This window comes from Epinephelus fuscoguttatus, linkage group LG19 (genome assembly GCF_011397635.1).
Source record: "Epinephelus fuscoguttatus linkage group LG19, E.fuscoguttatus.final_Chr_v1".
Lineage (NCBI taxonomy): Eukaryota > Metazoa > Chordata > Actinopteri > Perciformes > Serranidae > Epinephelus > Epinephelus fuscoguttatus.
In genome coordinates this window covers 21,456,942-21,480,225 of record NC_064770.1, presented here as the reverse complement: position 1 = coordinate 21,480,225, position 23,284 = coordinate 21,456,942, and the positions used below count along the sequence as shown (strand labels likewise).

The window sequence follows — 23,284 nt, the reverse complement described above, 5'->3', positions numbered from 1 at the left end:
ATAGTTATGCATTCGTCATTGATTAAAACAATCTTTCACTCTGCAGACATGAGGAATGCAGGCTACAAAATAGTGACCACCTCTGTGCAAAGCACAAATGTGTAAACTTGCGAAAGAGGGTGTCTCCTCAGCTACGGCGCTGTTACAAAACCAAATGAATTTGAAGAATCCACCTCCCATCCCTAAATTATTTCTGATTCACCAGACGGCATCGTCACACACTCAGTCTTAATGTCGCATCAGAGGCTTTTAGATTTCGAGCAGTCACAACAGGTCACGTCCTCCCGTCTCTGGTTACACATCCAGCTCCTTGGCAAAAAAAAAAATGTCCACGGTTTCTGGTGACCACATCTGCTTCCCATTGCCATTTCAACGCACCGCGGGCTTCTGTTTTAGCCCAAGTGATGATGGGAAGTGTTGTCAGAGGGCTCCAGCAGAGGCGGAAGGAAAACCTCAGACTGAGGGCAGCAGGGGTCATCACCAATGTGTTAATATTTAAACACGGTCTAGCTGTTGTTGGCAGATATTTCTCAATCCACCAGTTCCCAGAGGGACACTGGTATAGTAAATATATCATACGCTACAAGAGGCGTGCTACAAGAGGCAGAAAAACTGGATCAGATGTTTATAAAACAGCAGTGTGCATTCTAAGTTGTTACAGTGGGCCTTCATCTTTTATTCACTGTCAGCCTGCAAGGTTTTGTCCTTGTGCGCCTATTAGGCTTTTACATCAGATGTTGTCTGACCTCCAGTGACATTGTCTGGACTATGATACCAGATTAGCAAGGACCAAAGCCGGCTGGAGCAGAGTCAGAGGCTGCCAAGCGTGGGAAACAGAGAGAGAGAGATGTGTGCACGAGGACCACTAAACAGATGCAAAGTGACGTATTTTTTGACACATTCTGTTTCACTCTGCTGTACTTTTTTTTTTAGATCGTTAAAAAAAGCCTGCGAAGTCATCTGCGCTAAGAAGAATCATCACAAACTTCCTCTCTCTCACAGACCAGCTACTAACATCACGGAAATGCAAATCTAGTATCTCTGCTTGTGCACAACAGCCCTCTCTCTCGCCCCAGGCTAGAACACCCGACATTTAATTACTTTCACCATTAGTTCAAACAGCGGGGCTCCTGATATAGAGCAGATCAGTGAAGGGAGGGGGCATCAGCTTCAGGGTTGCAGATTGGAACAGACTGGAACTGAAAGCAGACGGCGAAGGAAACCTAATTTTCCTCCACGCGAAACATTGTTTGATTGCTTAAGCGCTGGCCCCTCCTGCTTTAACTCCATTTACCCTGAATCCTACGTTGATGCTGCTCTGCCTCCAGAGAACGAAGGAGGGACGGGCGGAAGCAAACTAAACAACTCTCATTGTTCCTGCGCTACACTTCTCCTGCTTTAGGCTTTTTTCGTGCCGACTGTCTCCAGCTCCTCTCGTCCTTACTTGCATGTGGCCTCTCTGTGTGAGTGGCTGCCATTTACAGGCAATTACAGCTTCATAGTTTCTTGATGCCGGCTGTCTACTTGCTCGCCAGATTAAGCCCACACAGACAGACTAAAAAAAAAACATTCAAACTATGTAAATGAAGTGAGAGGGTGGCTGAATTATTTCACAGCTTTAAATGACAGTGAGTACTTTGCATCTGCACCTCAAACAGCAGCAAAAAATGTTTTCTGATCATCCCAAATACACTTTAACAAACAGATGTGTTAAAGTAGGCTGCAGAAGATGCCTGCATTTAAACTTTTTTTGCATCTAGATCTTGATAGAAATTACTATTTGTATGCTTTTTCCACAGCCAGGCACTGCAAGTGTTTTTCAGTTCAATGGGACATGTGATTGACCCACTACTGCAACAGCTACAACCCATACAGTCTGTGGTGTGGTGAAATCAAGCATGATGTATTTGACATGTTTCACATCTCACACATTCATTCATTCATTCATTCATATCTGTTTAAGTGTCCTGCCATTTCTGCCCATTCCCACGTGGGATTATAAGACACTTTTACATAACCGGCATCTTCCGTTCTCACATGTGCAGAACAAAAACATGTGGAAGACATAAAAAAAGACAAAGACACAACATCCCAAAATAAACTACCCATATGAGAAACCGACACACATTTACAAACTATCTTGATAAAGATAAAGATATTTTCCAATGTGAACAGATATCACAGACGTTGCACATCCTCCATTCTCACAAAATCAATATATGTTTTCATCTTACTGAACAAAGCACCATGCAGTTCACAATAAAAAGGACAGTAGAATGCAAAATGGAACTCATTTCCTGTATCGTTTCGACAGCAAATTGGACAGATCCGCTTTTTTTCTTACACATTAACATACTGTCTAGTTTGAACAGTCAGGTAAAATAAAATACCAGATCTCCGCTGAACGCTTCCATTCATAGATACTGAACGAAGTAAAGAAATAAAGGTATCTAATGACGTACTCTGTTGATTTTGGTATTACTTTAAGGGTACTGGTGTTGGTACTGGTATCAGCCATGCAGCTATTGTTATGGTTTTCTATTAGCCCACCGATCAGTGGGTCGTAAGAGCATTTGGTCACAGCCCAAGGTAAACCTCCAACGTTCGACAGTAAAGCCAAGCCAAGTCCCCTGGAAGTCTTTCTCCCTATTTCTCTCTTGTCCTCCTCCAAAGTCAACATGGCAGCTGAACTGGCATGGGCCTGTGACTCGTGTCTCAGGAGGAGTTGAGCTGGAACAGTTGGCATAGTCATTGCTCAGACGCGAGCACGGCTCTGACAGCCACCGACTCATTTCTCACTGTGAGCGGAGCGCTCTGTCAGTCATCTCTCCATCGAGTGATAATTAGAAATCACTGCACAGAGAAGTCAGGACTCAAGGCCGGTCCCCGCCTGAGAAAGACAAGTCTTCATAGGCAGAAAGTCCTTCAGAAGGAGAGATATCCTTGGGGGAAGGGGAGCTGATTGAATTTTGTGTTTGGCAATTATCCAGGCTGGAGGATTAGCCCTCCCATATCAGCGCATGTTATCTGTTCATGGTCAAGTTTGATGGTAAAAGAAATCAGATGCAAGGTAATGGCTTAGTGAGACGCTATAGAATTCATTCAGCCTGACCAACTGCTTAGCGAATGCACCACAACGTCTTATCTTCCTCTCAAGGTGATTGGGCTTTTTTCTGGTTGAGATGTTCTATGGCAACAATTCAAAGCATGTAATAGTCTCACAGTGTTTACATTCCCAGCACTGATTTGAGGCTGACATTCCTTGGACCACAGCGATTTCATCTAGTTTCTCAAAAAGATTTGTTTTTACTTCAAGATTCACATCTAAAGAGGGAAAACACCCACACCCATAACTTTGCACTGTGCCTCGCAGGATTGGCTTCCTGCCGTCGTTTGGTCCTTGTGAGAAACTAACACTTCCTACTCGATTACGAGACCTGAGACAACCCCACGTGGATTGTTTTTAATTCTGGGGCTGACACCGCTTCGCCAGGCCTTCTCTCTATTAGGGGAAAACAGACAGGCGGACAAAACACAGAGGACAAGCTGACGTCTCTCCAGGTGCAGGGACGTCCAGCAGGCCTTAATGACTGGGGTTGACAGGCATAACCAGCACTCTCTTTCTCCGTCTGGGGAGCTGTGATCTATTGTAATACCGTCTGCATACAAACTCAAGCCCAAAGATGTTTTCCATGCCATCATTTAATATAATCACTTGGTAATGGTCTTCAGTCATGCAGAGAAAGGCACTGGTTTATGACAACAGCTGCCACAGGTGAGGCTTAAAGTCAAACAGACGACTGGCTCACTGGATGGAGCTCTTAAGTGCCACCTTGAACAGGCACAAAGGAAAAAAGTTGAGAGAGGGTGGGGGCCGTGCTACTGCTTCATTTTGTGCGTGGTCATGGTGCACAACATAACCAGTTTTCTCCGACCGCTCTCACGCTTCAAATATGTGCAGAGGCTTGCAAGAGAGCATTGCCCTCCTGTTTCACATCCATCATAAATAAAATAGTAATCTCCCTCTTTTATATTGGATCCATCATCTTTGCTGCAGATGTCTTCTTTAAAATCTTCAGCCCCTATTCACTTCAGTAGGTGAAGAGAAATGATGAACACAGGGCTTTTTAACTTAATCTGCAATGAACACATGACTCTTCCATAATGTGATTCAGAAAAAATAATTCATGAATTAAACATTGAGTCTTAAAAAATATTTGAACATTCTTGAAATCTTCTCTTGTGTCGGGGCCATTTCGAATCTCCGTGCATGCCATACCCACATTCCTCAAGATCTCTGGCTGAAACTGAACCAAGCTGAAATGGCAGAGAAGGAAACCACATGAAGTCTAACCATTATGGACAGGAGCCGGCTGGTTTCCGGGTACTGTGTGTACTCTACTGCTATGCGCTGCTCTACAGGAGGCAGGCGAGCTGCAGCCGTGCTGAGGGTGGCTGACAGCGTTGTGTCATAGAAGCTGACAAAGCCTCAGGTGGCTGGCCAAGCAGGGCCCTGCTCACTCCCAACAGGGATTATACAGTCAGGGTGGACAGTAGACAGGAGGAAATGCTGCCTTGCGTGCTCAGGCAGGCGCCATGATGAATGACCTCATTAATCTGAGAAGTGAGAAGGGCGCTTCCTCGCCCCAGGCCGTCATTCCTCCTTTCCCTCTTTCATCCTCTTTCTCTTCCTGCATGTTGCTTCTGCGTTTTTTAACCACTTTGGCTCAAATCATTATTGTACTGTTACCTAAACATTATTTTTAATATTATGTGATGTTGCTACGTTAAGATAGTTCCAGATTAACAGATTACCGTCTTCCTGAAAATCTAATGGCACGAACGGGTTATGTTTGGTTTTCCTCATGCTCCAGCAGTTAGTCATTCACTATAAATGCTCCTACTATCCATTGTTTCTTATGTTTCACTCCATGCTAGAGGCAAGGCTTGACACTGGAAACAATGAAGGGAAACCAGGCATTTCAGACAAGTCACTCTCCCTATGTTGTTCTCTCACTAATATAACATTCTTAGTGAAGCCCCTTCTCAATATAAGAAGACATACAAAGCAACATTTTTTATTGACAGAAATGTCACCTAGATCAGACATACTGAAAGGGACACTATGCAGAGTTTCAACCAGCTCTGTATCATAACAATGAAGGTAGTTTGTGTAAATGAACTGCCTGCCCAGATCTTTCTGCTTGTCTCCCAGCTCAAATTTATCTGATGACACGTTTCGAGTCATCGAGCAAATGTCAGGCTCTAGGGCTGTTGCTTGAACTACAGATTGTACTAGTACATTTTTGAATACCCCCCACCATGGACACAAAGAGTATAGAAAGTGGATTGAGAGAGAGAGATCCACCCCTCTCAAACTCAGACCAAACTGTAAAAGTAGGCATCGCCGATCAAATACAAACCAAGATTCTGCTGCTGCATTGCCTATTTCTCACCTAATATGCCCTCAGACACATTTATTGCACTGTTTAGCTGTAAAAATAATGGATGTAGCTACCTTTACTTCACCCACTGGTTTGTGGACTCCCATTTTGAAGCCTCGGGTTCTGCATTTTAACTGTTGCCATCTTGGTTTTTTGGAGCCAGAAGTGACCATATTTGAGCTAGAGGTTGGAGTTGTGAAGGAGCGAGGGGTGGATCTGACTAAGAAAACGAGGACACTATCAGTAGACAGCCTGTCGCCGCTTGTGTAATACAAGAATTTGTGAACAGGAAGCGGGTGTCATACTGTTTCCTGTATTGTGTAAAAAACGTAGGGTGTAAAAACTGAGATCAAATGATAAAACTGATCAAATATGAGATTTGTCCCCGTGTTGTCTATTTCTTGTCTAAAATGTTGTCAGAAGAAAATTTGCTTATTGTTTGATTGTAATTCGGGATCATTTGCTACCAGCCAGATGCTGAACTATGTACTGTGTAAAAACAGACTAGTTCGCATTACGCCAGTGCACCGGCGCCGTGCATTATGGTAGTTGTAGGTTTTCTACCTCTTGAGCAAAAATAAATGCTACAGTCACTTTACTCAGTTTTCACTAGAGCACCACTTATTAACGTTTTTGCAAGTTTTATAAAAAGACCATCTTCCCAGCAGTGAAATACTTCTCTAATGCCATTGTGAAATCATCCTTAATATACAGTAGCTGTTCCTTTAAATGGAATTTCCTGACGATTAGCTGAAACTCATGACCACATAGTCACCCTGAGCGGGTGGAGGCATGTGGGAAACATTATGAAGAAGTAACAGTTCTGGCGATTCACCCCAGCAGATGATCTAAACATAAATCCTTTGCACTTAATAACACTACAGGCTTGTGTCTTCTGTAGTTCGTGCAGGCATCTGAGGCCCATCTGCACATTAATTTGCAGAACTATGCTTTTGATCTTTATATAGCACATCGTGCTTCCGAGCAGGGTTGAAATAAGTAGCTGACAAAACTACAAAGCTACTGATATTTTTTATTTGGGTTCAAGAGAACAGGAACTGAGACTGAAACACGCACTAAGATAAACGTGTTATTTTGCAGAGCACACATCAATGGCAGGTGACATAATCAGTTGTGGAAGTTGATTTGAATGCAGTTACATCTATGATACAAGTATGAGATTTCTATTCATTTCTAGCTGCTCTGGAGACAATGATAATCATGTGTCTTTAACACGTGGCTTTTAAACACACTGCTCCTCAAGAAAAATAAAATTGAGCCGTCCACAGTAAGGCCTTAAAGCCTCTCTATCTCTCGCTCTGCCCATCTTACAAGGAAGAAAATACTCTGCAGAAAACAGCCGCAGGGAGAGTGAGGTGAAGTGCAACTGAGCACCAGTAAAGCTGCCGTCATCTGAATTGACCCTAGCGACATGTGACAGGCTGTCACACCAAACCAGCCCTTACGACATTAAAAAACACACACAGAGAGACAGCAGAAATATCCGTCGCAGCTGACCCTAAGATCAAGTGTCACAGCTCGCTGAGGGGCGGGCATGGTGGGCAGGCGGGGCTGCTGTGACTGGCAAGGTACGGCTGGTGAAGGGTGGCTGACATGCATGGCCAAGAAGGGTGGAGCAGCTCATGCCTTTTCCCATGCTTTTTCACAGATCCTCAGCTCAGGCTGTCAGCACTCGGTGGGATTTTACAAGGAAAACTTAACCTTTTAGTTTCAGTGCTTTCAGCCCGGAGTGACAGATTTGTATCGGGTCCATTGCCAGGCTCCCTCACTGTCATAACAGTGTTTACTAAATGACAGGATCGAGTGCCAGAGATATGAATAGCTCATGAAAGTATAAATGGCCTCCCAGCAGCGGGCTGTGTGCATGCAGTGTATTTATAGAGCTCAATTGCAAATGTACGTCTGGATGAAACTGTAGACCAACATGAAAAACATCCTGCTCCAGATCTCCAGGCACTGGGCTGTTTTCTGTCAAAAAAAACCCCAAAAAAAACATGACTACACCTCTTAAAAGCTGTGCAGATCAAACTAGTTTAATGGAACTGGATGCGGCCATTTATCTCTGTGCAAGAAATAACCACCACTATAAGCAATATCTGTATTCACCATCGTAGTACCCGCACCTCTCCCCATCTTCCTCTACAAAGCCTTACATATTGCCAGACGAATGCAGGTCCTGGAAAATTGCGCCTGGTTATTTTATCAGCACAAGACCCAGCCTTTCTACGTGCAGCAATATCCTGCACAGGAAATCAATATGACGGAGAGGTGAGATGTGTACACAGGAACCAAGATATAGGATTACTTTAAACTCAGTGTGTTTACAAACAGAATATCAGCCAACTGAATATCACATCGGTTTAGCAGAAAAGTTTTCTTCCTTTTTTGCTGCACAGGTGGAACATTACTACATGCGTCGCTAATTCAGCACTTGAATTATTTAGTCGTTCAGTGCAGGTGAATTATTTACGACATACGCGCTACTGGAGCTGCTGGGCACATGGCTGGGGCCCCCTCAGCTACAGCATCTCTGTTCTCAGGATTGTTAACGGGCCTGTTTCAGCTCAGAACAGACAGTTAAAGCCTGTCCTCACTTCAGTGGAAAAATAAAGCTCACTTAGTAAATCTGTGTCACATCTCAGTCCAGAACTGTGTTTGTGTCTCTAATCTTGAGGAAGAGGCCGACAGTGAAAACTCCCTCGGCGCGGGCTATATATATCTCGCAGGCCAAGACGACTAAAAACGGTTTATACAACAACAGGGGAGTTGTGTGAATATTCCACTCAGTTAGATCAGGTAACACCCTGTTGAATCAGCTTGCAGTGAAACGGCCTTCACCACTTTGGGATAAAGCTGTTGATAAGCAGTTAGTTTGAGGTTGGGACCACAGCTGCCAGACCTGAAACCTCTTTGTTTACCACAGAAGCTTATCTTCAACTTACTGTATCTTCAGCTGTGCCCTACAAGGAAGCGTGATGCCTACCACAGAGTGGGAAAATCCAGCAGCTCCTGAAACCTAACTCCACACTGGGCTAAAGAGGGCATGACAAACATGGACAGTTAATGAAATTCAACGGGACTGTGATACTCCAGAAGACCTGACCTCATCCCCGGGGGTGACAGAGAACTGTGGCAGACTAAAACCAAACAGCTACAGTGTCCAAATAAAAAATATGGCTGCAGCTGCACATCTGGCTCTGCAATGGACTCACATGTCTACAGTATAATACTATAGTTTTTAGGACTCCACCCTGAAAGTCAAAGATTCAAATCATTAGTCGGAGACCACTCAGTTGTCTGAAGTTCTTCAAGTCGAGCACTCATATGTATTTTTTTGTTGTTGTTGTTGGTCACTGTGCAGTGTGTTTCTTTAGTCCCCAGATTTAGCTGCAGATTTAGTGCTCTTTGCTTTCACGCAGCTCTCCAGTACAGGCAGCTGCAGACCCAGACCTAGGATGAGTCTGTGAGATAGAGGCAGCTGCCCTGAGGTGGAGAGGTTTTGCCTGGTCGGACTCCGAAGTCATGTTATCGTCTGCCTTGTGCTTCGAGGTGGTGAATTTACAGCTCACACAAACTTCATATTGGCTTCAGTGGCTTTTGTTTGATATCTCATGTCGGCAAAACATGTTGTTGCACATTTTCGATCTAGATTTCACACCGTTATGTCGCCTCACCATTCTGTATGAAAGGTACAATCGTGGAATGGGGGGAAGAGTTGTCTCGCCTTCAAGCTGGCAGCGGAGGTAGTAAAAGCACTGACATGATCTCAGCCAGCAGCACAGGACCATCAACAGGACAAGTGTGACATTTCAGCAATGTGTTATGTGTTTGACCCACTGCTGAGAGATTTAAAAAGAAGCTGATAGCAGTCAGCAGCTAACTCAAAAAAGAAGAGTGACCGAAAATGTCCACAAAATGGAAAAACAACGAGGTCCTGGTGCAACTTACCCTCCAAGCAGAGGGCGAAAACAGCCACTATATAGTAAGGACAGTAAATTATTGTTATTGGAATGTTATGCCGTTATATTTTAGAAAGTGCTCACACCGTTGTGTTACATGTCACGCCAGTCATGCCTCCTTTGCTTCCGCAATGCCAGCATGCTGTCTAAAATCACACACTGGAGCAGCATGATGCCGCTGTTGTTCAGTTCTGTGTAAAAATGTACTTTCAAATGACTTTATAGCGGCCCTGTAGTGCAATCTCTGCTTAAAAAGGTCACTGTCACCCTGAACTAACTGCCAAACCCTGTTCAAACTCTCAGACTCCACATGGAAAACAAAGAGTGAAAAGACAAATATTTATATTTAACAGCCAAAATCGACTGAGTCGGGTACAGCCCTAATAATTTATTCTGCACACAGGGTTTAGAGGAATTACAAGCAATGAATGATTATCATGAAATTAATTTGATTCAAATGACACTGAGACTCATAAATCTGCATGCCTTTTCCAAGCATGAAATACTTGTATTTCCCAATATATTTTCCAAATCAGACAAGGATGGTCAAGCATTTGACAGCCTTTGTCAAAGACGTAAATGTCAAAGAGCTCAATTTGCACTACACGCCATAATCAGGTGATCAATAACACGGGCATTAGGCTTTCTGACAGGGCTGTAGTGTATTTCTCATCCCTTGATCTGCCCTGGTTTGACGCAACATCTCAGATTTATGGCTTATCAATGAAGGACGCTTTAGACAACAAAGGGAAGTAAGGCATCTTTCTTGCAGCCTCCTAAAAGTGTCCTGAGACTACAAACAAGCACCACATTGTCTACGGGAGGTTTGACATTCTCTCTTTAAGTGAGTAAGAGGAGAATCTCAGAAACAGTGTGCCCTAACAACATGTGATCCCCATCTAAATAGTTTCCAGCATGATATCAGCCTGAATCAAGCATACAAAAGGCTGCATTGTAAGGCCTGGTGTGGACCGGGCTGAACAAGGGTCATTGTGCAGCCTGATCGTAGTCAAAAAAAGCAGGAGAAGTTTTCATTCCCCCATCAATGGAAATGGCGCACTAAGCAAATTCCCAGCTGAGATAATTACTCAGGGTGAGGCGCAAGATGAGTTAACTCCATTACGGTTTAGCAGAGTAGTTGTATCAGCGTCTGGTTAATGGACACAGCTATATCCAGTGTCATAAAAACAAAGAAAGCACAGCACACAGCGTCATGCTACTATTACAACTGCTTAGGTTTATCTTTGTGATCGAATCAATCAAGCGGGTTAAAAATACTTCACAAAGGAGAGCCATCAGCTCTGTCATCTTACATCCTCTGTTGGAGACCACCAGCATGGAGAGAGGTCAGGTTACTGCTTATTTTGCCGAGGAGTGCTGGAAGGAAGGAAGTGCAGACAGAGCAGGGCAGGAGAGGGGGAGACGTGCAAACGAAGGCAGGAAACACACTGCAGACCAGGCGCATTCTCCGCGTCCGGTCCACACAACCACGGAAACAACATACACTTGCTCACATGCATAGGAACACATCCACACTGCACGTGTAAACATACACATCCCATCCCTGGCCATGATGAAGCAAACGTCACCGTATGCAGAAAATAATAGGCCTTGTTTGAGGCAGGACGACCGCCCACTCCGGGCTGGCGCAGAGCGGGCACATAGAGCGAGATCTCAGTGTAGTGTGACATTGAAGCTGACACATCTATTGAAGAGAGCAGATGAAGTGTGGCCTGTAGCACTGGGACAATGGGAATTAGCCATATTAGCATGGATTCAAGCAGAGGAGAGAATGGAGGCTGTTGAGTTTTTCCTGACACAGAGCTCTACAAAGTCAACCCCTGAGTTGGCGCTTAAATGGTTGCCTGGAGGTGATAAGGGATGATTGGATAAACTGAATTCTTATTAAATTATACCATTACTTTAAAGATACACTAAGCAGGATTTAAATAAATCAATATATAGCCTTATACAGAAGTAATTCCTCTCATTCATTATTTATGACCCACTAGAAGTGTGTGGCTGTGTATTGCTCTGCAGAGCCTCTGCTCTCTGTCTGTATTTTCTTGTCTTATTTTATTCTTATTTTCTGTGTTCAGGACATTCATGGGCATGTAACCCCACAGCGCTCAGGTGAGGTCAGGGCTTTATAAAAAGGTGGCAACCAGTTACTAGATTATAAGTAACAGGCATCCAAGAGACACTGCGCCAGAATAAAAAACAAATATCCTCCTGAACTGAAGACCTGAACTTTTGTTTGGTATGCATTTTTAATTTCTTAAACATTGTCAATGATAAGTCCCAACGTCCTCAAACGTGATGATAACAGAGTTCCAATGTCTTCAAACGAGTACTTCCTGATTAACAGCGCCTCAGCTTATTACTGTTGCTAAAATTGGTCAAATTTGTTGCCATATCAAACTAAGAAACATTATTAATCATACATAAACACGTTTCAACCATAAAATGTGATCAGGTTTTAGATCTTGTTCACTTTCGTGTCGGGATCAGCTGACTTGGTAGAGATGGCTGCCATCTTGTTTTTACATGGATTAGTGTATTGTGCCCCTGGTACAAAAAAGTGTCCACGAACGAGGACAAGAGGTCTAAGTATAAGGTCAAGTAAACCCAAAATGTGACGTCCTCAAATGAGGACGCAGGGTCTCAGGAGACGAAACACTAAATGAGAGTGAATCTAGGGTTAGCTTTTACTTTCATTTTCACTGCAGAGTCTGTCAAGAAAACCATAACCCACAATCCTACATAGTATATCTTTAAAGATGTAGCTTCTCAAAGGGTAAAATAATCCACAGCATGACAACGAAGGACTTATAACAAAATGCCTAATTTAATTTTCCAAAATACACTTAGTCCACTTCAAAATCATATTATTTGTGACTACAGTAAATAATTCACTGGATTTAAGGGTTAAAATGAAGAGAAAAATATATATCGATTCACAATAAACTAGACTGGTGATATTTTTTTCCTTAAAATTGGTCAAAGGGGACTCATCGGCTATTGTTCGATGACGATAAAGCCTCTGGGGCGAGGGCCTATATCTCAGGCTGATCTGGTGTAGGCGGCAGATATCCGGGCCTGGACTTCCTTTTCTGTGCGGAGTTCATTTCGGCTAGTCTCTGTAAACACAAATCTTCAAATGAATCCAGATAAAGTTTTAAGAAGGCTAATATAAAGCAAACTCGTTGTCTGATGATAGCTAATGGGTTCTGAGGTTGCATTTCCACCAGTGCTTTCCACCTCTACACATGGTTTGTTTACCTGCTGTTCAAAAACGATTGGTCAACACTACTCAGACAACAAACTGACACACTTCTTATACCAAAACCTCTTCTGCAGATTCAGCATACATATTAAGACTGTGTTTATAGAGATCGAAGAGGACTGAGTAAGTTGGAAAACCCCTCTTCAAATTTTTGTCTTCTCTAGTTGAGAGCAGCTGTTGGCCTTCTACATCCACAATCACACCTAAATCTAAGGAGGAAGGAACACGGCATGAAAAACAAAAATGTTGAGGCCAGCTTACATAACGACAGGATATTAATCATTCAATCTAATATTAAAATATTTAAATGATAGACTAATTTATCCTTTTCTACATGAATCACACTTGACTGCATTTGTAATTTGATTCAAAGCCTCTCTGATTTTTTCATAGATTGAATCTCGTAGTAAGGTCTAATTAGTGTTTCTATCATTTCAATCTTTCAGCAGATCATACACTTGCTCAAATTACTAAAATGCCTCAGGCAATGATTTTTTCTTAAAGATTTGCAGTCCTGTTAGACTCCAGAGTACAGATTATTGACTGCATCGATTTTCACCACCGCGGGCTGTGAATAAATGTACACATGTGGGAGGGTAAGCGTGTGCATGTGCATCTACAAGTGTGTATGTGTAGGTGTGCACAGCCTGAGTCAAGCCAAGGACAGGGAATATCAATTGAGGTTGTTGAGCCAGCAGCCTCCTTGTGCACCAAATCACATTCACTGTCACATATCATTTTCACATCGAGCCAGATTTTCTATTTGGGTTTAAGGTACAAACTTGATTCTGCCACAGGTTGGAGGATTTTTATTTTATTTTTTTGCAGAGGCAACAGCCGCAGAGACCTATTTAATCTTCAGGTTCCCCTCTGGGTTGGAGGGAGGGGAAACCATTTTTGTTCCAAGCACAACAACTAGATCATTTTAATAAAGCTCCCATATTTGAATCTCTTTCATCTGATGCACAGGCAAATATGTGGATAAAAGAGAAACAGAAGAGACGTCATTAAAATGAATTATAGGCACAAAGTTTATCTGATAGGGGAGGATTTAAGAAAAATAAAGTAGTCTGACCAACAGATGCTACAGTATGTGCTCTAGTTCCCAGCGCTGCATGTGGTGGGAAGAGCACATACATCAATCTCACATACACAGTCCAGTCGCCAAAAGAAAATGTTGGCATTGTACATTTCTGCAAATCACAGATACGTTACATTTGTATGTTTCATATGTATCTACGTTTCTAAAGTGATGTCATGAATGAGCTGAATGTCACTGGATGGTGGATGGTGTGACACCTCGGCATGACGCCTGCCAAGCTGCAGATCACTGTTTATAACCAACAAAGAACAAGACCAGCTGTTTTTTAGCGAGTGATTGTTGCCTTTTCAGCTGTCTTTTTAGCCACCAAATGTGGTTGTTTTTTAGTGACCTGTCGTTGTGTTTCCACCAGGTACACTGCCATGAAAAGCAGTTGTTTTTTACGTAAACATTGCTGGGTTTCTAGCTGGGATGTTGCCACAAATAGTGGTCGTTTTTTACGTAGACATTGCTGGGTTTCTAGCTGGTATAATGCAACAAATAGCGGTTGTTTGTTACATAGACATTGCTGGGTTTCTAGTTGTTTTTTTACAGACATCTTTGCATTTCTATCCCAGATAGTGCCACAAATAGCAGTTGTTTTTTACGAAGACATTGCTGGGTTTCTAGCCAGGATATTGGCATAAATATCAGTTGCTTTTTTTACAGAGACATCATTGCATTTCCAGCTGGGATATTGGCACAAATTGCGGTTGTTTTTTATGTAGACATTGCTCGGGTTCTAGCCATGATATTGCCACAAATAACGGTTGTTTTGTCCGTAGACATTGCTCGGTTTCTAGCCATGATATTGCCACAAATAACAGTTGTTTTTTACATAGACATTGCTGGGTTTCTAGTCAGGATATTGCCATGTATAGAGATGTCACTGCATCTCTAGCCAGGATAGAGCCACAAATAGTGGTTGTTTTTTACATACACATTGCTGGATATTGCCACAAATAGTGGTTGTTTTATATGTGGACATTGCTGGGTTTCTAGCTGGGATATTGCCACAAATAGCTGTTGTTTTTTATGTAGACATTGCTGGGTTTTAGCTGGGACATTGCCTCAAATAGCTGTTGTTTTTTATGTAGACATTGCTGCGTTTCTAGCCAGGATATTGCCACAAATAGTGTTTGTTTTTTATATGGACATTGCTGGGTTTCTCGGCAGGATATGGCCACAAAAAAGTGGTTGTTTTTATAAAGATATCACTGCATTTCCAGATAGTGCCAGAAAAAGCAGTGGGTTTTTTCCTCAAGACATTGCTGGGTTTCCAGCCACAATAATGCCCTCAAAATGGGGTTTTTGAGCTAAAACACAATCTTTTCCTAACCATGAGCAAGTGGTTTTTGTGCCTAAAAATAACTGCACATTAATCACAGCATTGTTGAAACATAAAATTTCAAATTACCTGCTAAATAATAACATACCAGTAAAACATACCTGTGGTTTGCCAAATGTACACTGCCAACATTTACTCTGGCAATGGGGTTGACATACATTAACTACAACACACCCTCAGCTTAAACTAACATGGAGAAAAGGAGTAAAATTAATTTCACAAACAGTGTGTTTCTGACATAGTCTTTGACATTTCCCACCCACAAGAGAAATCTGTGGGTCTGACAGTTACTCAGCCATTGCGGTGGGACACATGTGGGCCACAAGGCTTTTTGGCAGTGGCTGTGAGCAATGTAGATTGTGGAGCAATGATTCAGATAAGCGTGAGGTGAGATTTGGGTCTCAGTGTCAAAGCAAGTGAGAATCAAGGCGGCGCCATTTCTGTGACAGAAAAACCTTTCAGATCATAGGGACATTCACACAGATCCAAGTGTTACTCTGCAGATGGTAAATATGTGGGCTGAATGGCACTGCATTCAAAATGGTTGTATTTATATGAGCAGTAATCATTTTAGACTCAATGGTGAAATGACAATTTCACTTCTTTTAGAGACTCTGATGAAGGCTACTCTAAGGAAGCGAGGGGGCACCCAGGGGAAGATCCTGAGGTGAGGCCAGGATCTCCACGCTGGGATCAGGGAGACGTAAAAGCAAGGATGATGGGGGAGGAAGTAGGATGAATGAAGCCATGCAGCTGGGCCAAGAGATCAGTGGAAAACTCCCAACAAAGGCACAGGAAAACTGGGAAGACTGGGGCAGGTCCTCTGGGACAGTCACGGCCCCAGTGAGGGGCTAAAAACTGATTTAACTAGAGAAGAAAACACACAGACTCTTTTTCTGTGGAAATAAAGTGCATCGGAAGCTTCCTTACTCAGCTCATGATTTGCCAAGAAGCAAATATTATCATGCTGGAGTGACAAATGATCAGGAAATGTAATACTGGTGAGGAGACAGAATGTCTACTTCAGACAAGATGAGAGAAGTGAAACAAAAAAAAACTTGCATCCCAGAGTGGGTGTACAAACCCCGACAGCCTCCAGGAATAAATTACTTTTGATTTGCATTACTGTTCATGTTTGTTTTTGCCGAGTTCTGAGTGAATATGCTTCACCACATTTTAGGCCTCCAGCGTGATGCCTTCACTACAACTGGGCGTGATCAACTGGGCACCATAAATGAGAGGCTTTACATCATTTTCCCTGGCACGCGGTATTACAAGCTCTGTCAACTGGCAAATGGAAGGGAAAGTTGGCACGGGTGTGAAGAGAAGCAGAGGCAGCAGAGACAGGAAAGTTGAGAGTTACGGGATCAGGTACGTGTTCAAATATGCCAGCGGCACCTGGCTTGATTCCATGTCAATGACAAGCATTGAACACAGTCCAAGAGATTAACCAATATCTATTTGAATGAAAAGAGTGCAAGTCAAAAACAAAACAGGAGTTAGGATGCACCACGGGCAGACTTTGGTCACCTCGCAGCACTTGTATTTCAACACTTCAAAGGTTCAAGTTCTGTCAGAAGAAAAGAGCATTCAAACCGACTAAGACCCACCTCTTCCAAAAAAAGCCAGTAAAAGAAAAGTCCCAGAGGATTCCAAAACACACCCTCATTTCTGGGAAAGCTGCTGGAGTGAGTTTGGCGCATGGTATGTGATGTTGGTGGGACTGTTGAAACTGTCCAGATATAACTGTGTGTGTGCAGCTCCACTCAGGGAGCAGTCAACTTGCAGTCTGGTACACAATGAGGATTCACAGCCTCTGGGTATGACGACCGACTGTGCTGCCAAAGATAGAGGGGTGGGGGGTGGGGGTGAAGGCTATCCTATTTAAAACTGCACTCTCATCTACGCTGTAACAGTACTGGGATACTGTATCCGTGAGGGTGTTCCTTAAGTTGGTCCTAACAATGATCTGAGAAAAAGTAAACAGATAACACAGTGCTGTCATTACAGCAGCTAAGGCCTAGGCTGCACGCATTACATGACAGTCTCCAATGACACACATCTAAAGCAAGATTTTCTGGTTGTACTTTGAATATTAAGTCCGTCAAACTCTTAAGTAATAAGTTTAAATGTTAGAAAAGTTTTAAAGATAATGTGTGTTAATGACAACACTTTTGGGTTGCAAGATTGTGAAAAATCCCTTAAAGGGGCTAGATGCTAATTTCCAGCCCAGTCCTGTAGAAATACACAAAGTCTTAACAACACATTACATGATGGTGGTGGGTACAAAATGCATTAAAATTACATGCTGGCAACACACAAACAATGCTGATGCAAAGTCAGTGACCATCTTTTTCTGAGGTGGATACATGAATTAAGTATAAACAGCAAGACGTCTGCATAGTGTGGGTGAGAGGGTGATGGATGGGTCACACAAACATGGACTTTCAACCAGGAGCCTGCTGTTCACCTCTCATTTGAACCCAAAAGTTGATGCTGTGACGTGATTTTACGAACTCTACGTAACTACACAAAGTACATCAATTTATGTATGTAGTAATTTCAACCCAAACCACAATCTGTTTCTAAACCTAACCAAGTGTTTTCTTTTCTTTGACTATTTTCAAAACTAAGCTGCGACCATTCATAATAGATTTTGCAATGCCATTTGGCATTGGTCTTGTTTTCGTGTTGCATTCACATAGTTTAAACATGGTTCGTGCACCACCACCTAATGCCTTTTTACGAGGTCATGTCCATTTCATGTATTTCTATGAGATTGTGTTGGAAATTCAGAGCATATGAGTTGTCTGGATACAATTCTAAACACTGAGGTTGCTGAGCCTTCGGCTAACGGCTAACGGTGCAAGCTCCATAAACAGCGCCAAACAATGGCAACAGTGCTGACAGAGCTAACGATGTTAACCAGGGAGAACCAAGGGGTCGGTGCTAAGCTACCACGACGACATACCAATATCAGCAGTAACTACCCCATGGGCGTAGTGCATATCTGCAAGCCAGTGGAATACACACACATGCAACATGCACGCGAGGCCAGTTCGGCTTACCACAACAAAACCACAGAGAAGTTCAGATGAGGCCACAACACACAGAGGGCATGTGACTTCCTTCTCTGCTCAGGACGCCACTACTCCGCTATAACTTTACACAAAAAATAACTGTTTGCTGCTGTTTAAATGCTCTGAATATGATTTTTTTTATAATTAATCATGTTGATATAATTAATAATAAGTGTGTAAAAGCAAATAACAGGAGAGCAAAACAGTCTGGCAAGCTCAGAAAATTACAGCATTCTACTGTAACGCAGCCTTTAATAACCGTAAAAGATAATACTTACAATATTAGAATATACTAAATCTAAGACAGTATCGATATAATATCGATATAATACTCACATATTGCCTAGCCCTACCTTAAACTGATGCATATCACTATCATGCAGGACAACTCCTCTCCAGTGGATACTAAAGAGCAAAAGCTGCACAAAGCTAAGTGCAATTCTAACACGGAGACCAGAATCATTTTTCACAAGTTGACCATCAAGTTAAACTGCTGTTATTTAAGCTTGTGTGAGCTGTGAAACAAAACCCCTTGCAACGGGATTTCACTCATTGCAACATGCCTGATATATTTCTGTCTCGAGGCACCAGGTAGAGAGAGATATTTATTGGGTTATCTGCGGACACGCCCTCTGAGAGCTCTTCACACTCAGTGAGGAAGATCAAAGTTCAAGGAACCATTGCTGCTCGTCTATAAGCACCAGCCTTCTGGGAAAAAAATTCCCACAGCCCTGAGAACGAGGGTTGTCCTGAGGTTAACCAGCCTCAGACACCATGTCAGTGGGAACACAAGCTCTGCACCCTGTAACTTACCTAAATTAGATGTTTTCATCTCTGCTACAGCCTAATGTTGGCCTGAACCAAATAACTGTGAAAACAAATCACGGTAACCTGTATTTTCAATCCAGTCATGCCTCTGACTTTTCTCCAGACCTTTGCATGAAAGGTTTCTAGTAAATTCTGTGAATGCTGGTTCATGTATGGCTGTCTGGCTCATGACAGATGAGGTGCTGACTGAGAGAAGGGCAGGGTGGCATGCTGGCAGACGGAGGCCTTGGAGGCTCAGAGGTAGACCTGAAATAGCCCTGCTGCTGCATTACAGCATTACATCACAATTGAGTCCACCGTCATGGCTGCCACTGCATCATGCCACCGCCGAGATGTCATAGGATGGGAACAATTGGATGCAACGGGTGTGAGTCACACAACCGAGCAGTCAACAGGGGAAGCAGGCAAGCAGACAAACAAGGAGCAATAGTATGAGGATCCATACGCACAGCAAACCCCACACTTCCTGTGTAATTTAAAGCAATGCACCACAACCGCTGGTAATAAGGCAGAATGTATCTGCTTACATTCCTTACTGCATCTGCATGACAGACACTAGAGAGACAACACGCTTTCTTTTTTCCCACAAATACCACATTATTTGACATATGAGAAAAATCACTGTTCCTGCTCCTGACAACTTAGTCAAAACCGTATAACCACATCAAAGTCAAAAAGGTACGAGCTGAGCGAGTACCAGTGAGAACTAGATCAAACGCTGCCTGTGGGCTCTCTCACCATCAATCCTGTGTAAAAAAAAAAAAAAAAAAAAAAAAAAAGGCAACATACCTGACATGCTTTTTACGCTAATGTCTGTTTGCTGTTTGCTTGGCTGTGGGAACAGTTGTAACCAATATATTTGCAGCACTCGTATTGTCTCCAAAGTAGCAGAACAAGTTGGTTAACAAGTTTGACCTCTCCAGATACTGCCGCCGTGCCCCAGGAGACAGTCCTCACTGTGGCAGTTTTCACACAATGCAGATAGATGACAGACAAAGAGAAATATGTAATTCAGCTCTACTCATAAAGCGTTTACAAACACTTCAACATTCTTAGAAAGCAGTCAAATCTTAAAAAGAGGGGACCGGGGGCACTGTCTGAACCCAGAGAAATGTATTGCAAATTCAAGTCAAGACCCAAAAGCTTCCATATATGGCTCAAAACTTGTGTGTGTAATAGTGAAGTCATTTAAATTGTTTTTTTCAAAGTGAGAATCATTTAGGTTCAATAAAGAGTACACGAATAAGCAGAGTCCAAAATATTAAAGGTGCCATATATGAACTCAGAGTCTGGGCCGGGATTGTCCACACATGGCTCTCACCTCTAACATCACAAGCAAACATAGGGGCGGCCCAGCCAAAATGGCAGCGGCTAGCAGTGCTAACAATGACAACAGTGGTGACAGAGCTAATGGTGGTTGGGACTGGAGGGTCGGTGTTACGCTTCTGAAACTGTGACAGCATTATCAGCGGTGATTAGCTAGCCAGTGGGACACACACACACACACACACACACACTCACACACACACACACACTCACATGCACTAACAAGCACGCGCGGCCCGACTGTCCACCACAACAAAGAACAGAGAAGCTCAGATTACAACACGCACAAAGAGCGTGACTTCGTTCTCTGCTCACGGTACCATTACTCCACTTTATCTTTACACACCAAATAGTTGTTTGCTGCTTTATTAATGTTCAAAATCTCATATGTAATATTTTTATACAATATGGACTATCTTTAAGCTGCTAACAGGGAAGTTTATGGTAAAATCATAATTGTTTAAATGAAAGCACACAGAATTATCAGCTCGATAAAGTGGAATCCTTTAAGTAATACATGTCTATTAAATATAACAGATAGAGACAGACGTAACAGATCAGTAATAAATGTTAATTTCAGGTCATCTTAAAGAAAAAAAAACATATTTTCCACTGGTGATACAGATGTGTTACTTGGAGAAACAGCCTGAGGTTATTTGGAGAAGCATGGGCTGCTCTGCACACATGGGACTGCTCAGCCCAGTGATGCTCATTTTGCCTGAACTCAGAGCGAGCTCTGTCCAGAGACTGAAGAAAATGACCAACAATCACAGAGAGTATACACCCTTGTTCAGATTTGAGATGGCTTCTTCCAGGAAAACTATCACTGCTTTGTAGTCCTGCTTTTCCTCACCAGCAGAGCATCAAATCTACAAAGAAAGAGCATTCTGGGCTAAATAACCGTGTCTCGCTTGTAGATGCATCATCTTGAAGTGATTAGGCCAGGAAAAAATGTTGGACAAACATCACTCTGGTGCTATAGAGAGGAGGAGTCCGTCTCCTTCAGGTGGACCACCATGGGACCTTATGTTGGAGAAAATATGTACGGTAGTTAAGGGGGAGAGACAAATAATTCTTTGATCCTGTTTCAATTTTGATATTACAGATACGATGTTTGTCAATTTAAAAGATAATTTTGCAGTTAAAGACACTGTTAAAACTGTTCAAGACTGTGAAACTATGTAATTAGAAACACTACACATCCTAAAGTCGTGTAAATGAGGCTAAAGCTACGATGCCTGTGTGTTTAGTACTGTGATGTATTCACACGAGCAACAGGTTTTGCTTGTTCTTTTGCATCCAGGCTGATAAAAAGATCAGGAGTTGCTGGACGAAACAAAAACGGTGGGATAACATTACATTAGTGCCATATTTATATTGTTGACATTCTGTGCAAGACGAGAGATGTAGCTCACTGAGCGGTCTCTGTCGAAACTCAATGGTACTTGGACAAACTGCGACTTTCTTGATTTGCAAAATGATCTTTTAAATTGACAAAGATCAAATGTAATGTAATTCATTGCACAATTCAGACAAAATTAAAAAAAATATATATATGTTTTTAACCGTTGACTAGCATTCATATTTTTTCCAAAATAGGGACATCGAAAGGGGAGAGATTTCACCTCTCTATTAAGGGGTGGGGAAGAAATCAATGCAGCATATTATTGCAATGTTTTATGTGGATACATGGATGACAAATATCTTTTTTTTAACTTGCAAATACAAATTAATCTTTTCGTAGCCTACTGGAATAATTGAAACAACTGCTTTTTCAGTCTACTGAATTTTGGGACATAAGTTGCAGCTGAAAAAAGGTAATAAAAAGTAATATCGCAATAATCTGCACATCTCAAAATGTTAAAAACCACAATAACATTGCAGCGTGACTTAAAGTACCATGATAATATCATATCATGAGGCCTCTCTGGGGATTCCCACCCCTATCTCCACCGCATAGTGAGGCATGCTTTGAGATGTATGTCAAAAACATCCACTGAAGAACGGCAATAAATGAAGGTAGATAACAAAACCAGTGAGCGTAAAATCACGCTCTGTAGCTCTTTTGAAGGCAACACCGTGATGCAGTCATACAGGACTGTGCACTTGGCAGGACTGACAGACAGACAGATACCGCGCCATGAGTCATGCAGGCATGACTACAGTGTGGCCCCCTCAGCAGCCCCCTGAAAAACTCACATACCAGCCAGTCAACACAGGCCAGCCTGGATGGTCCACCTGCCTCAGCAGAGCTACTCCCAGCTCCCTCCAAGTATCACGTACCCACATGAATCCACATAAACATCTACACACACACACACATACACACATCGGGAATATTCACTCTGGGGTCCAGTTGGATCAGATACAGAGGATGAGCATGACTGCCACTATCACACATCAGAGCCCTGCTTTATTGGTGCGATTACATCACCCAGAGCCATGATCCCCCTCCCTCCATGTGATAAGGTTTCAGGAACACTGGGCACACAAACCAGGCCATGTGCTACTATGTCCTGTCTGCCAAAATAACTCAGCAGTTTCTAATACAGTACGTCTATGGTTTCACTTTAGTCTGCCCAGGTATTGTAGGACATTGGAGCGCGTAACCTTCCTGATGTCAACAAGTTTGCAGTTTGTTAATGTGCGAGCCGCTGTCCTGGAGCTTTGGGCCTCTGATGAGTCAAATCCAGCCTTTTTCAGGTGGCCCCTCCACGCGTATGATTTTGAGGAATCTGTGCCCTTTTGTGACCGTCTGCCATGAGTCACTTTGAGTCACTGTGTGTGAGCGCCTCATGAAAGCCATAATACCAAAGACAACAAAGAACTAAAGGATAAGGTAACACTTTCAGGTTCAAAGGGTTCAGGGAGACGACATGAGAAGCTGCCCGCTGCTCTTTTTCATCCACAT

General features: G+C 42.7%; 1 protein-coding gene across 3 annotated transcripts in view; it reads right to left on the bottom strand.

Annotated features, from left to right (window-relative positions):
• The window catches only part of rhbdf1a (rhomboid 5 homolog 1a (Drosophila)), a 42,154-nt gene that overhangs the window by 17,643 nt on the left and 1,227 nt on the right, over positions 1-23,284 (bottom strand). The gene's annotated exons all lie outside the window — the stretch shown is intronic.